This window comes from Hyperolius riggenbachi, chromosome 5 (assembly GCF_040937935.1).
Source record: "Hyperolius riggenbachi isolate aHypRig1 chromosome 5, aHypRig1.pri, whole genome shotgun sequence".
NCBI classification, from domain to species: domain Eukaryota; kingdom Metazoa; phylum Chordata; class Amphibia; order Anura; family Hyperoliidae; genus Hyperolius; species Hyperolius riggenbachi.
In genome coordinates this window covers 6,500,261-6,514,555 of record NC_090650.1, presented here as the reverse complement: position 1 = coordinate 6,514,555, position 14,295 = coordinate 6,500,261, and positions in this window count along the sequence as shown.

Sequence of the window (14,295 nt, the reverse complement as noted above, 5' to 3'; positions counted from 1 at the left end):
CAATATCTGTAATGTGCAATGGTAGAATATCATTAATACTACCATCAGAATTCCCCTGCGTCCTTTATTGTGTATGGATAGACAGGAGCGGCCAGGACATCATATAATAATCTGTGCATCATTATAATAAAAGCAAAAATTGTAATAAAATGTTATGGGAATTCAGTCGCAGGTAACGCAATAATATCTTATATTTGTGTTGATATTTTGTACTCTTTATTTTTCTTCTTTTCCCCAGAAAATAACCGATGTCATCTAAAAGCTTGTAGTGTAATTATTGTATTGATGGCTGACAAACAATTACCGATATTAACAGAGGAACCGATTATTTCTCGCCTCGTCTTAATATCTAAATCATTTCTCTCCTTCCCTCCAAACAATCCGGGAATATAAAGTCCCGCCCACACATTGGCGCGTTTCCTCGCCAAACGCTCGTCCTTCAGGATGATTACAACTTATTTTATTTCTCTGTTAAAGAAATGTATATGTATCGTTTGCGAATTACGAGAAAAATGACTCAATTGAGCAGAAGAATCAAAACAAATACTTTTGATATATTTTTTTTGTTTGTTTTTTGTTTTTATTTATTTATATATATTTTTGATGTCTCTTTTGATGTTTTTGTACATTTTTTTTTAAATATCTGCTAAATCTCAACAGACTCCGGTCCTATCACAGACGGAGGGGGAACGACTCACAACAGCGTTTTAAAGGCTGGATAATGATCGCCAAACAGCAATCAGCCAGATCTATTTATTCATTTGCTTTCCTGGGAGAATATGAGACTTGTACACACAAGAAAATTACATTAGCATAAAAAAAATCACAGAGAAACATAGAAATCCCAAGACGTGCTTCAGCCTTTACATTTAAGAGGTATAGAGTCTGCTCTATATGATTACCAGTAAATATTAAAGCCACACTCTAAGCGTAGGAGACAGGACTCCACGACTCCGGCATCAGCACAACTGCATAGCTATAAAGAAGGCGTGGGAAGCAGTAGTCATGTGATCACTGGTAGCCCTCCTTCCAGTTCCCAATCATTGCATTGGCTGTGAACTCCACGTCAGCCACTGACCACTCCCCCAACTCCATTCCCCAACCAATAGACAACAATGAGCCTTTCCTGCAGGTCTGACGGGAAATGAAAGCAATCATGTGACTGTTACTTTTCCCCTGAACTTCAGGTAAGCAGGATCATGGCTTACTTTTGTTGATAAATGATAAAAGCCAGGAATGTGGGGGAACAGCATTCATTTTTGTATTAACAGGGCGTGGTATATGTGCAACAGCTGGAGGAAGCCGTGATTGACAGACACATCTGGCGTGCAGAAGTTAATCATGAAGAGTCAGAGTCGGCTAAATGAATGATGGGAGATCAGGACTAGATTTACCATAAGGCACCGGAGGCACTTGCCTACAGGCGCCTGAAGATTGAGAGGCGGCTCACTCTCCTCCATGAGTGCCTCACTCGGTTCCTGGCATTCCACTGACCAGATCTCCCTTCAGTTGGCACTTCTACCTAATGCTTGGGGGCACCTCTGCCTAAATAATACTGAGGATAGCTATGGCTACCTAATACTAAGGGACACCTGTAGCTACCTATGACAGGCAAGGGAAGTAAGGGAGAAGTGACAGCTGGGCCAGGCAGCACACTTGCGGTGCAGTTCGGCGGGGGTTGTAGGGCGGAGTCTAGGGTGCCGAGACATCTGTGTCTATAGGCTGCTGTGAGGTAAATCCGGGCCTGCATGCATGAAGGGTGGAGTCTCGGGTGCCAGGACATCTGTGCCTATAGGCTGCTGTGAGGTAAATCTGGGCCTGCATGCATGGAGGGCGGAGTCTAGGGTGCCAGGACATCTGTGCCTATAGGCTCCTGTGAGGTAAATCCAGGCCTGCATGCATGGAGGGCGGAGTCTAGGGTGCCAGGACATCTGTGCCTATAGGCTCCTGTGATGTAAATCCGGGCCTGCATGCATGGAGGGCGGAGTCTAGGGTGCCAGGACATCTGTGCCTATAGGCTGCTGTGAGGTAAATCTGGGCCTGCATGCATGGAGGGCGGAGTCTAGGGTGCCAGGACATCTGTGCCTATAGGCTCCTGTGAGGTAAATCCAGGCCTGCATGCATGGGGGGCGGAGTCTAGGGTGCCAGGACATCTGTGCCTATAGGCTCCTGTGATGTAAATCCGGGCCTGGGGGAGAGAGAGAGATTGTTTGACTGTTATGAGTTGGATTCCAAACTTTTTAGCATGCCATACACTCTCTGGGCTCCAGCTTCAAAGTGATCCTGGACTAATATCCACTTGACCAGCAGAATCCTAGAGCCAATATCTACAGCTATATATCTAACATATGTCATTCTGGGTTTCCTACACTAATGGTGGGCGCTGTCACATCCTACAGAAACAATAATGACATCCACACTGGGACACTTGTTGTTAAGTTGCTATTCAGTCAAGTCTACTCTTTGCGACCCCATAAAGCACAGCATGCCAGACCCCTCTGTCTTCTGCTTCCTCTCCAAGCTTCTCCAAGTTCATGTTTGTTGCTTCCATGATACTTTCTAGCCATCGTATTCTCTGCTGTCCTGCCTCCTCCTGCCCTCCATCTTTCCCAACTTCATGGTCTTCTCCAGTGAGTCCTGCCTTCTCATTGTGTGTTCAAAGTATTTCAGCTTCAGCATTGCTCCTTCCAATGCACAGTCAGGGTTAATTTCTGTAAGGATTGACTTAGAGCTACTTCACACTAGGTCCAGAAACGTATCAGTGTCTCGATTTTTTAAACCGGATTAAAACCTGAGACAGATAGCAGCCGTCATCACCCAAACAAAAAACGGATCCATATGCGTTTGCAGAGACCCGTTTTCAAATCCTTCCCGGAGGGTACGGATCTGCAGCATTTTTACAGAACGCATATCGATCTGGATACACGGAGCGGTAGTGGCAGGCAATAGGAAAACGGATCCCCCTCTACACAGGCAGATTTGGACACAGAAATGGAACCGTTTCTGTATCCCAGCCTGTCGGGAGAGAGGGGGCCGCCATGCTGGAGGGGCATAGCAGGCAGGACGGGGGTGGCAGCGGTCGGCGGGGAAGGGGGGACGCCCCCCCTCACCAGCGGGGAGCTTACCTTCTCCTTGTACTTCTTTCACTCGCCGCGTCACTGCCTGCAATGCCGCCCTCCGAAGTACGGAGGGCGGCATTGCAGGCAGTGACGCGGCAAACGGAGGAAGTATAAGGAGGAGAAGGAGGTAAGCTTCCCGCTCGCCGCTCTTCTACATTTGAAAAACTTTCAGGGAAACTAGCTGGAGAGGGCAGCGGGGACGGGGGACCCAGGTGAGGGAGGGGGGGGGGCGTCCCCCCTCTCGGAGGGGGGGCATCCCCCGTCCCCGTCAACCGCTGCCACCCCCGTCTTGCCTGCTATCACCTCCATCCAAAACACAAATGGATCTTGCTGCAAAAAGCAGCATGGATCCGATGGCATTCAGGCTTGGCTAGGTCCACGGAGCGCTAGAATCATGGACAGCAGGCTCCGTCCTGCAACCATGCCTAGTGTGGACCTAGCCTTATTGGGTCGTCTTGCAGTCCAAAGGACTCTCAGAAGTCCTCTTCTCCAGCACACAATTTAAAGGCATCAATCCCTCGGCGCTCAGCCTGCCTTGTGGTCCAACTCTACCAACCATGCATTACCACCCGAAAAACCATAGCTTTCCTGAAACAGCAAACAGCAGTGCACAAGTGGGGAAGAGACCTATCAGCAACAAAAAGGCAAGTTAACAACCAGCTGGGTCCCCACTGGGTGCAAAAAAAAAAAAGGGTGCCAGTAAGCCTGGGCACCCAGAAAAGCCGATTGTACAGCATAGGTAATTTTACTCATATATTCTACTATTAACATGGAAAAAAAGCAATAGTAAAATATTGGTATGAAATACAGCTAAACCTAAGCCTTTACTCACACTGACCCTCTCACTACCGACGTCTAACCTTAAAGTGAACCTCCGGACTAAAAATCTACTCAGCAGAGAACTGAAAAGGCTTGCTATTTCTTTAACCTCCTTGGCGGTAACCCCGTGTGTGACACGGGGTAAGCCGCTGGAGGGCGTCGCTCAGGCCCTGCTGGGCCGATTTACATAATTTTTTTTTCAAAGACGCAGCTAGCACTTTGCTAGCTGCGTGTTTGGTCTGATCGCCGCCGCCCGCCGCCGATGCCCCGCTACCCGCCGCGGAAACAGGCCCCCCCCCCCGCATACCCCTTGCACAGCCTGGCCAATCGCGGCAGGCTGCTCTATGGGGTGGATCGGGATTCCCTGTGACGTCACGACGCCGGCGACGTCGATGACGTCACTCCGTTGGTTGCCATGGCGACGGGGGAAGCCCTCAAGGAAATCCCGTTCAGAACAGAATTTTCTTATGGGCAAGCGGCGCCGGCGGCGATCGGTAGGTCCAGGGGGGACGCTGCAGGGAGGGGGGAAGCATGTAGCTAGCGCTAGGCTAGCTACATGCTAAAAAAAAAATTTTGAAAAAAAACCCTCCCGCGGCCGCGCAGCCGCATTTATCATACCGCCAGGGAGGTTAACAGTTTCACAGCATCAGAACTTTGTTTTTCTTACCAAAGCATCATTTTTAGTTGCATTTTTAGCTAAGCTCCACCCATCAAAGAAAAAAAGCCCGGGCTTTTTTTTCCTATTGCTGTGCAGAGCATGATGGGATTTCCTATGTTGTTATTCATGTTGCCTAGCAACTGGGAGGGGTGATCAGCACACAGGACAGTTGGAACTGTGTCTCATGCTCCCTGTCACCTCCTTTCAACCAAAAAGATGGCTGCCATCATAAAATCAAACATTTGCCTGTTCTTTGAAAACAGGGTGGGTAAGAGATGATATTACCTTTCTATTTTAATGAACATAACTAATGTAACTTAATGACAGTATGTTTGTTTAGGCTGGAGCTCCTCTTTAAGCACCTCCCATGGCTAACCTCAACCACCCACCCAGGGCCGGCCCTAGACTGTTTGCCGCCTGAGGCAAACTTGGGAGAAATCGCCGCCCCCCCCCCCCCCCAAGCCGTAGGTGTGGGGGGCCGCCGAGCTGCTACTAGTAAGAGGCAGCGAGCGGGGTTCACTCACCTCTTCCGTGTTCCAGCGTGTGTTCCACTGTCATCACTTCCTGCAATGCCGTCCACTTACAATACAGTGGGCGGCATTGCAGGAAGTGACGATAGTGGAACACACGCTGGAACACGGAAGAGGTGAGTCATCCCCGCTCGCTGCCTCTTACTAGTAGCGGCTGCTGCTTATTTAAAAGCTGGAGGGGGAGCACAGATCGGGGTACCCGGGTGAGGCAGGGGGGGTCCGACCCCCCTCCCTGCCGCTTTGCACAATACCCCCTTCCTGCATGCTACTCCCTCCAGCTGGGCGGTCCCCCACACCCACGGACAGGCGGGTGCTGTCCCCCCATAAGTGCCGCCTGAGGCATTTGTTTCACCCCGCCTCATGGGTGGACCGGCCCTGCACCCACCCAACCTTAAATCTGAAGTAATGTGTAGTACTGCTAAGAAATAAAACATTAGCACTGATTTGAGTCTCCTATTGTTTCCAGTACAGGAAGAGTTAAGAAACTTCAGTTGTTATCTATGCAAAAGAGCTTCTTTGAGCTTTATAAAGTCATGGACAGCACTGTCTTTTGAAGCTTTTATCTCAACTGTCTCTCATTGTTTCTTTTTTGTTTATGGGTTTTCTGCAGATAAAAGTTCAAAGGGTCAGTAGCCTGACCTGTGAGATCATTTAAAATGCTGAGTGTATCGTGGAAACTGAAATTATTACAGAATGATGCAATGTTATGTATAAAAAAAAAAATATGGCAGCCTCCATATTCCTCTCACTTCAGGTGTCCTTTAATAAATAAAAAATGACATTGGACAGGGGCTTTAGGTATAAGAGCACTCATTTTTTTTACATTTAAAGTAACGGTAGATGTCATATTTTATAAGGAAGGCGGGACTGTGACATGTAAAGTGAACGCACACGCCTGATCTGCACGTCTCCCCAGCATTGGTATTCAGATGTGGTTGGAAGGTGTAGAGTTACTGTATGTATTTACATTCGCGGTGCGGGGAAAACAGCTACCTGGAGTCAGTGTGGAGAAATGATCCAGCTCAGACCGGTCCTCTGGCTTCTGCGGCTTTCATGCCTGGACCGCTGATCTCCAGGAACCTCACATACGGGCGGACAAGCATGAACTGGACTAACCGGCATGGCGAGATGCCAAACCGCAGCGACCTCCTGCAAGACCGGGCCGATCACTGCCTCCGGGGGATTCATGACAAAACCCCACTGACTGGATGAGAGAGAAACCCCCATAATCAGGGAACGCCCCGCTCTGCACTTCCCAAATACAACTCCGAAGTATAGTGTGCAGGAAGAACGCATTATGCTTTAGATATAAGCAGTGTTTTTACCTTAAGTCATCCATTAATTGTACAATTTTTAGTAAACAATCATATTTTCGATAAGATCATTCAGATTGAAAGAAAAGATAATACCTAATCAATACACACTGCAAAAGGTGGCCATTAACGATACAATCCTGCAGCCAATCAGTTGTAACCGATTGTGCTGGTATGGTAATCGATTGGAAACAATCAGTCATGCCCATTAACAGTCGAATTACTGCTAACTAATTTGATCAGATTGATGGGATCCATCCGAAAAACAGATTGGAAACAATCAGTCATGCCCATTAACAGTCGAATTACTGCTAACCAATTCTAACAGATTGATAGGATCAATCCAAAAAACAGATTGGACACAATCGGTCATGCCCATTAACGGTCGAATTACTGCTAACTTGATGGGATCTATCTGAAAAACAGATCAATTCTATTAATCTGATCAAATTGCTTAGTGGGAATTCGTCCGTCAGTGGGCATGACTGATCTTTTCCGATCGATTAACGTGGCGACAATCTATCGGCTGCAGGATTGTATCATTAATGGCCACCTTAAAGAATCTAACTTTCGATCCTATCTCCACCAGTCACAATCAAATCTATGAAAAAGTCCATAAGGTGGAAGGATCATTTCTTTAAAGTGATCCCAAGCCGAACTTCAGGATCAAAATCAGATCCATACCTTAAAAGAAGGAAGCCTGAGGATCTTATTTATGCTTCCCTCGCTGATTTGAAGCCACCCATTGTTGACCCCTCTCAACATCAGGACCATGCAGCCTCTTCCTTCTGAAGCGTGGCCGCGCACTAATCATGCAATCCCGTCCACACGTGAGTGTAACGATTGTGGAACTTTCTCCGTGATCAGCGCACAACGCGTGCGCTGACACGGCGGAAATCCTCCACAAGCGTATATTTGCAGGAACCCAGCAAAAGGTGCTACGCACCCGTAGAGGGAAATTCCTGTCGGCAGATGGCGCTGGGGAGTGCAGAGGAACCAATCCTCTGTACCTCCACAAATGCCAGACAGGAATTGTACGAAGCGCAGAATGCAATTGCAAGAGAGGCGATTGCGAATGAGATTGAGCAAAGGGACAGGTTGTATGTGTGTGCGCCAATCCAGTCGCCACCCGCGACCGCACACACACAACAGCAGATATGAAATAGGAACGCGATCGTGAGAGGTGCGATCGCCAGACATGACACAAGGCAGATCAGAATAGAATACGAGGGTAGCAAAGGCACAGCAAATACAATAAGGAGATACGGAAAATAACAAACGCTGGCTAACCGCGAACACCGCACTCATTCGCAACAGTGCATGCGGTTATGCGCGATCTCCACGTGATAAGCACAATAGAGACAAGCACGCCTAACTAACCATTAACAGACAAACATGAAACAGAGGACGCGAGCGCTTGCTTAACGGTTACCTCACCGAGCCTGCAGCAAGCGTAGCGGACAAGACAGACACACCAAAACAGGGACAAACGAGAGATAGGATCCACAGCACTAGCGAAAAGTGGCTAGCGTGATCCAGGTACAGAGTAGCAGAACAGAAGGATCCCCAGCGCTAGCGAAAAGTAGCTAGCGCGATCCCAGGAGACAGAACAGAAGAGATAGCTGGTAGCAACCGCTGCACCAGCTATACTCCAAGAACAGAGATCAGAACCATTTCCTGTCGACCACCTTTGGGACAGGACAATGGCAACAGGCAAGACAAGACAGAACAGGCAATACAGATAATACAACCTGACTGGGCTAGAAGGGGAGCCTAAAGCAACCCCCAGGAATTAACTATACTAGATAGCAATGGCTGACACTCCAGCAGTGTCCATCAGGAACAGACCATGGAAAGGAAATGACCAGCATTGTGGGAAAGACATAGTACTTATAGTACACGCCTCCAATGAATGTGGCCAGGCAATTTGCATGACAACGTATGCAAATTCCTCTGCAAGCACAAGCTGCAAAACTGACAGAAGCTCTTCTTTCCAGAGTCCTGCAGCATGCAAACCTACACAATGGTCAAAGGGCTGCCTGCCTGCACAGGCAGCTGAGCAAATCATCACAGTGAGCAGTAGTACGGAGACCGTGGCCACGCTGGAGGAGGAAGAGCTGCGTGGCCCCAATAGGATTAGCGACAATGCATTGTTAATCTTCCGCGGGGCCAGACTCAGCGACGGGGACACCAGAATACAGAGGGATGCCTCAATAGGATCCTGAAGCTTCCCTCTCTTTAGGTAACTATCTGATTTTGAACCCGAGCTCCGGCTTGGGTACTCTTTAAGGTAACAATCAAGATGACATCATCTTCTCTGTTTTCATGCAATCTGATTTGAATATCCTGATCGAAAATGTGATCGTTCACTAAGCATTATACTAGTAATGGGCATCGTTAGTTCTATAGATTGCAAACATTTCAGCTTGCTTATTGTGTCTTCATATAAATATAAAACAAAATATTCCATCGTGTTTCTAGTAGAGATGGGCCGAACCTCCGATTTTAGCGTAACGTTCGGTTCGCGTTAAAGTTCGCGAACCGCAATAGACTTCAATGGGGATGCGAACTTTGAAAAAAATAATAATTATGCTGGCCACAAAAGTGATGGAAAAGATGTTTCAAGGGGTCTAACACCTGGAGGGGGGCATGGCGGAGTGGGATACATGCCAAAAGTCCCGGGGAAAAATCTGGATTTGACGCAAAGCAGCGTTTTAAGGGCAGAAATCACATTGAATGCTAAATGACAGGCCTAAAGTGCTTTCAAACATCTTGCATGTGTATACATCAATCAGGTAGTGTAATTAGAGTTCTGCTTCACACTGACCCACCAAACTCACCGTGTAACGCACCGCAAACAGCTGTTTGTGTAGTGATGGCCGTGCTGGACTGGTGCGCACCATGGCAAGAGTGCAGGTTTTGGTGGCTTTACAGCCCATATGGTCGCCTGGCTGATGTAGCTGAATGACAGAACAGTGACTGTCCAGCTGATCAAATTTGGTCTGACCACAATGAGGCAACGACCTTATTATCGTGGGTGTGCCCCCCGAGACACTCATCTAGGCGCCGGTCATTGCTTCATTGTGATACGCAAGCCCCTTCATCACGGCAAGGTAATGATCACGAAGCGGAATGGGCGCATGTACATGCCTTTTCTTTTGTTGTTGCAGCTGCCCGCAGTGCAGCCAGAAAAATTAGGCAGTCATGTACACGCACCAGAAAAATTATTACAGCGGCCGCTGCTAGCAGCGGCCTAAAAAATTCAGCAATCCGCCTGGAGTCCCGGACCCTGTTGGTGGTGGTGGAGAAGGTAGTCAAGCGGCCTGCAGGCAGACATGCTGTGTGGAGGGACTGGGAGCGACTTAGTCTTCTTGGGGCAGGCCAGGCAGCCAGTCACACGGCGTGCAGGCAGAGATGCTGTGTGTGCGGGGACTGACTTAGTCTTGGGGCGGGCAGCAGCCCTCCGGGATCCATGCCTCATTCATTTTGATAAAGGTGAGGTACTTAACACTTTTGTGATTTAGGCGACTTCTCTTCTCTGTGACAATGCCTCCAGCTGCGCTGAAGGTCCTTTCTGACAGGACGCTTGCGGCAGGGCAGGAGAGAAGTTGGATGGCAAATTGGGACAGCTCTGGCCACAGGTCAAGCCTGCGCACCCAGTAGTTCAAGGGTTCCTCATCGCTGTTCACAGCAGTGTCTACATCCACTCTTAAGGCCAGGTAGTCGGCTACCTGCCGTTCCAGGCGTTGGTGGAGGGTGGATCCGGAAGGGCTACGGCGAGGCGTTGGACTAAAGAACGTCCGCATGTCCGACATCACCATGAGATCGCTGGAGCGTCCTGTCTTTGACTGCGTGGACACGGGAGGAGGATTAGTGGCAGTGGTACCTTGCTGGCGTTGTGCTGTCACATCACCCTTAAAGGCATTGTAAAGCGTAGTTGACAGCTGGTTCTGCATGTGCTGCATCCTTTCCACCTTCCGGTGAGTTGGTAACAGGTCCGCCACTTTGTGCCTGTACCGAGGGTCTAGTAGTGTGGCCACCCAGTAGAGCTCATTCCCCTTGAGGTTTTTTATACGGGGGTCCCTCAACAGGCAGGACAGCATAAAAGACGACATCTGCACAAAGTCGGATCCAGTACCCTCCATCTCCTCTTGCTCTTCCTCAGTGACGTCACGTAAGTCAACCTCCTCCCCCCAGCCGCGAACAATACCACGGGAAGGTTGAGCAGCACAAGCCCCCTGCGACGCCTGCTGCGGGTGTTCTCCTGCCGCCGTCCCCTCCTCCTCCTCCCCCCCCAAAGAAACACCTTGCTTATCATCCTCTGAGTCTGACTCGTCTTCTGCACACGACTTCTTTTCTTCCTCCTCCTCCCCCCTCTGTGCTGCCGCAGGTGTTGAGGAAACAGCTGGGTCTGATGAAAATTGGTCCCATGCCTGTTCCTGCCGTAACGGTTCCTGGTCACGCTCATTCACAGCTTCATCCGCCACTCTACGCACAGCACGCTCCAAGAAGTAAGCGTAGGGAATTAAGTCGCTGATGGTGCCCTCACTGCGGCTCACCAGGTTGGTCACCTCCTCAAACGGCCGCATGAGCCTGCATGCATTTTTCATCAGTGTCCAGTTGTCGGGCCAGAACATCCCCATCTTCCCAGACTGTTTCATTCTACTGTAGTTGTAGAGGTAGTGGGTGACGGCTTTCTTCTGTTCTAGCAGGCGGGAGAACATGAGCAGGGTCGAATTCCAGCGAGTCGGGCTATCGCAAATGAGGCGTCTCACCGGCATGTTGTTTTTCCGCTGAATTTCTGCAAATCGTGCCATGGCTGTGTAAGACCGCCTCAAATGCCCACAGAACTTCCTGGCCTGCTTCAGGACATCCGCTAAGCCAGGGTACTTTGCCACAAATCTTTGAACAACTAGATTCATGACATGTGCCATGCAGGGTATGTGTGTCAGCTTCCCCATATGCAAAGCGGCAAGCAGATTGCTGCCGTTGTCGCACACCACGTTGCCTATCTCCAGGTGGTGCGGGGTCAGCCACTCATCCACCTGTTTCTTAAGAGCAGCCAGGAGAGCTGCTCCAGTGTGACTCTCCGCTTTGAGACAAGACATGTCTAAGATGGCGTGACAGCGTCGTACCTGGCATGCAGCATAGGCCCTGCGGAGCTGGGGCTGTGTAGCTGGAGAGGAGAACTGCCACTCAGCCAAGGAGGAGGAGGACAGCGAAGAGCATGTAGCAGGAGGAGAGGAGGTGGCAGGAGACCTGCCTGCAAGCCGTGGAGGTGTCACAATTTGGTCCGCTGCGCCCTGCTTGCCATCGTTCACCACCAGGTTGACCCAATGGGCTGTGTACGTAATGTAGCGGCCCTGCCCGTGCTTGGCAGACCAGGCATCCGTGGTCAGGTGTACCCTTGACCCAACGCTCTTCGCAAGAGATGACACCACTTGCCTCTCAACTTCACGGTGCAGTTGGGGTATGGCCTTTCTAGAAAAATAAGTGCGGCCTGGCATCTTCCACTGCGGTGTTCCGATGGCCACAAATTTACGGAAGGCCTCAGAGTCCACCAGCCGGTATGGTAACAGCTGGCGAGCTAACAGTTCCGCCACGCCAGCTGTCAGACGCCGGGCAAGGGGGTGACTGGCCGAAATTGGCTTCTTCCGCTCAAACATTTCCTTCACGGACACCTGACTGCTGCTGTGGGCAGAGGAGCAGGAACCGCTCAAGGGCAGAGGCGGAGTGGAGGAGGGTGCCTGTGAAGGTGGAAGGGAGAAAGCGGCAGAAGCAGATGATGCACCTGAAGGAGGAAGAGGAGAAGGAGGGTGACTTTTCTTTTGTGTGCTGCTGCTGCTTTTGCTCAGGTGGCCATCCCATTGCTGTTTGTGCCTTTTCTCCAGGTGCCTTCGTAAGGCACTTGTCCCTACGTGAGTGTTGGCCTTTCCACGGCTCAATTTTTGTTGGCAGAGCGAACAGATGGCTTTGGTCCGATCTGAGGCACACACATTAAAAAATTTCCACACCGCTGAGCCACCCTGGGATGTGGGCACTATGGGGACCTCAGCAGCTGATGCTGAAGGGCAAGTTGGCTGGCTGTACATAGGTGGCGATACATGGTGCCGGACACTGCCACCAGCTGTTTCTGACGAAGAGCTGCCCCAGCTTCTTTCAGCAACTTCTCTCCTCCTACTACTCTCTGACTCCCCCTCTGAACTGTCCCCCTCTTCATCTCCTCTATTGGGAACATACAGAGGATCCCTATCATCGTCATCATCGTAATCATCCTGCCCAGCTTTGCTTGCCTCAGACAAATCCAAACATGCACCATCAGTAGGTCCTTCATCCTCCTTACACGTTACATCCATAGTGTTGCCGGGTAACTCAAATATATGAGCTGGTGAAAATTCATCTGGCTGTAACAACAATGGCTGTGCATCAGTGATTTCAACACTAAATAATTCTTGCGAAGTGTCAAATGCAGCGGAAGTGGTGCTAGTAGTAGCGCTGGTGGCTGAGCAAGATGAGGTGTTCTGTGTCGCTAAATACTCAACCACGTCCTGACAATCTTGGGAGGTGATGGGACGTGCCTTCTTCCGAGCACTGTACTGTGGGCCAGGTCCACACGAAATTACATTTACACGACCTCGCGCAGACCTGCCGGGTGGCCTTCCTCTGGCTCTGGCACTACCTCTTCCTCTACCTGTTTTGTCCATATCGGGTATGCACGGAGTGGTATATCACACTGCATGCACTCACGTAGGTAGGTGGGTTCACTTAACTGCACAGGTATGCGCACTGATGCGGTGGGTTCACTAAACACAACAGGTATGCAGTGGCGGGTTCACTGGACACAACAGGTATGCAGTGGCGGGTTCACTGAACACAACAGGTATGCAGTGGCGGGTTCACTGAACACAAGAGGTATGCAGTGGCGGGTTCACTGAACAGTACAGGTATACAGTGGCGGTTCACTGAACACAACAGGTATGCAGTGGCGGGTTCACTGAACAGGTACACAGTGGCGGGTTCACTGAACAGAACAGGTATACAGTGGCGGGTTCACTGAACACAACAGGTATGCAGTGGCGGGTTCACTGAACAGGTATGCAGTGGCGGGTTCACTAAACAGTACAGGTATACAGTGGCGGGTTCACTGAACACAACAGGTATGCAGTGGCGGGTTCACTGAACAGGTATACAGTGGCGGGTTCACTGAACAGAACAGGTATACAGTGGCGGGTTCACTGAACACAACAGGTATGCAGTGGCGGGTTCACTGAACAGGTATGCAGTGGCGGGTTCACTGAACAGTACAGGTATACAGTGGCGGGTTCACTGAACACAACAGGTATGCAGTGGCGGGTTCACTGGACACAACAGGTATGCAGTGGCGGGTTCACTGAACACAACAGGTATGCAGTGGCGGGTTCACTGAACACAACAGGTATGCAGTGGCGGGTTCACTGAACAGTACAGGTATACAGTGGCGGGTTCTCTGAACACAACAGGTATGCAGTGGCGGGTTCACTGAACAGGTATGCAGTGGCGGGTTCACTGAACAGTACAGGTATACAGTGGCGGGTTCACTGAACACAACAGGTATGCAGTGGCGGGTTCACTGAACAGGTATGCAGTGGCGGGTTCACTGAACAGTACAGGTATACAGTGGCGGGTTCACTGAACACAACAGGTATGCAGTGGCGGGTTCACTGAACAGGTATACAGTGGCGGGTTCACTGAACACAACAGGTATGCAGTAGCGGGTTCACTGAACAGGTATACAGTGGCGGGTTCACTGAACAGAACAGGTATACAGTGGCGGGTTCACAGAACAGGTATGCAGTGGTGGGTTCACAGCACAGGTA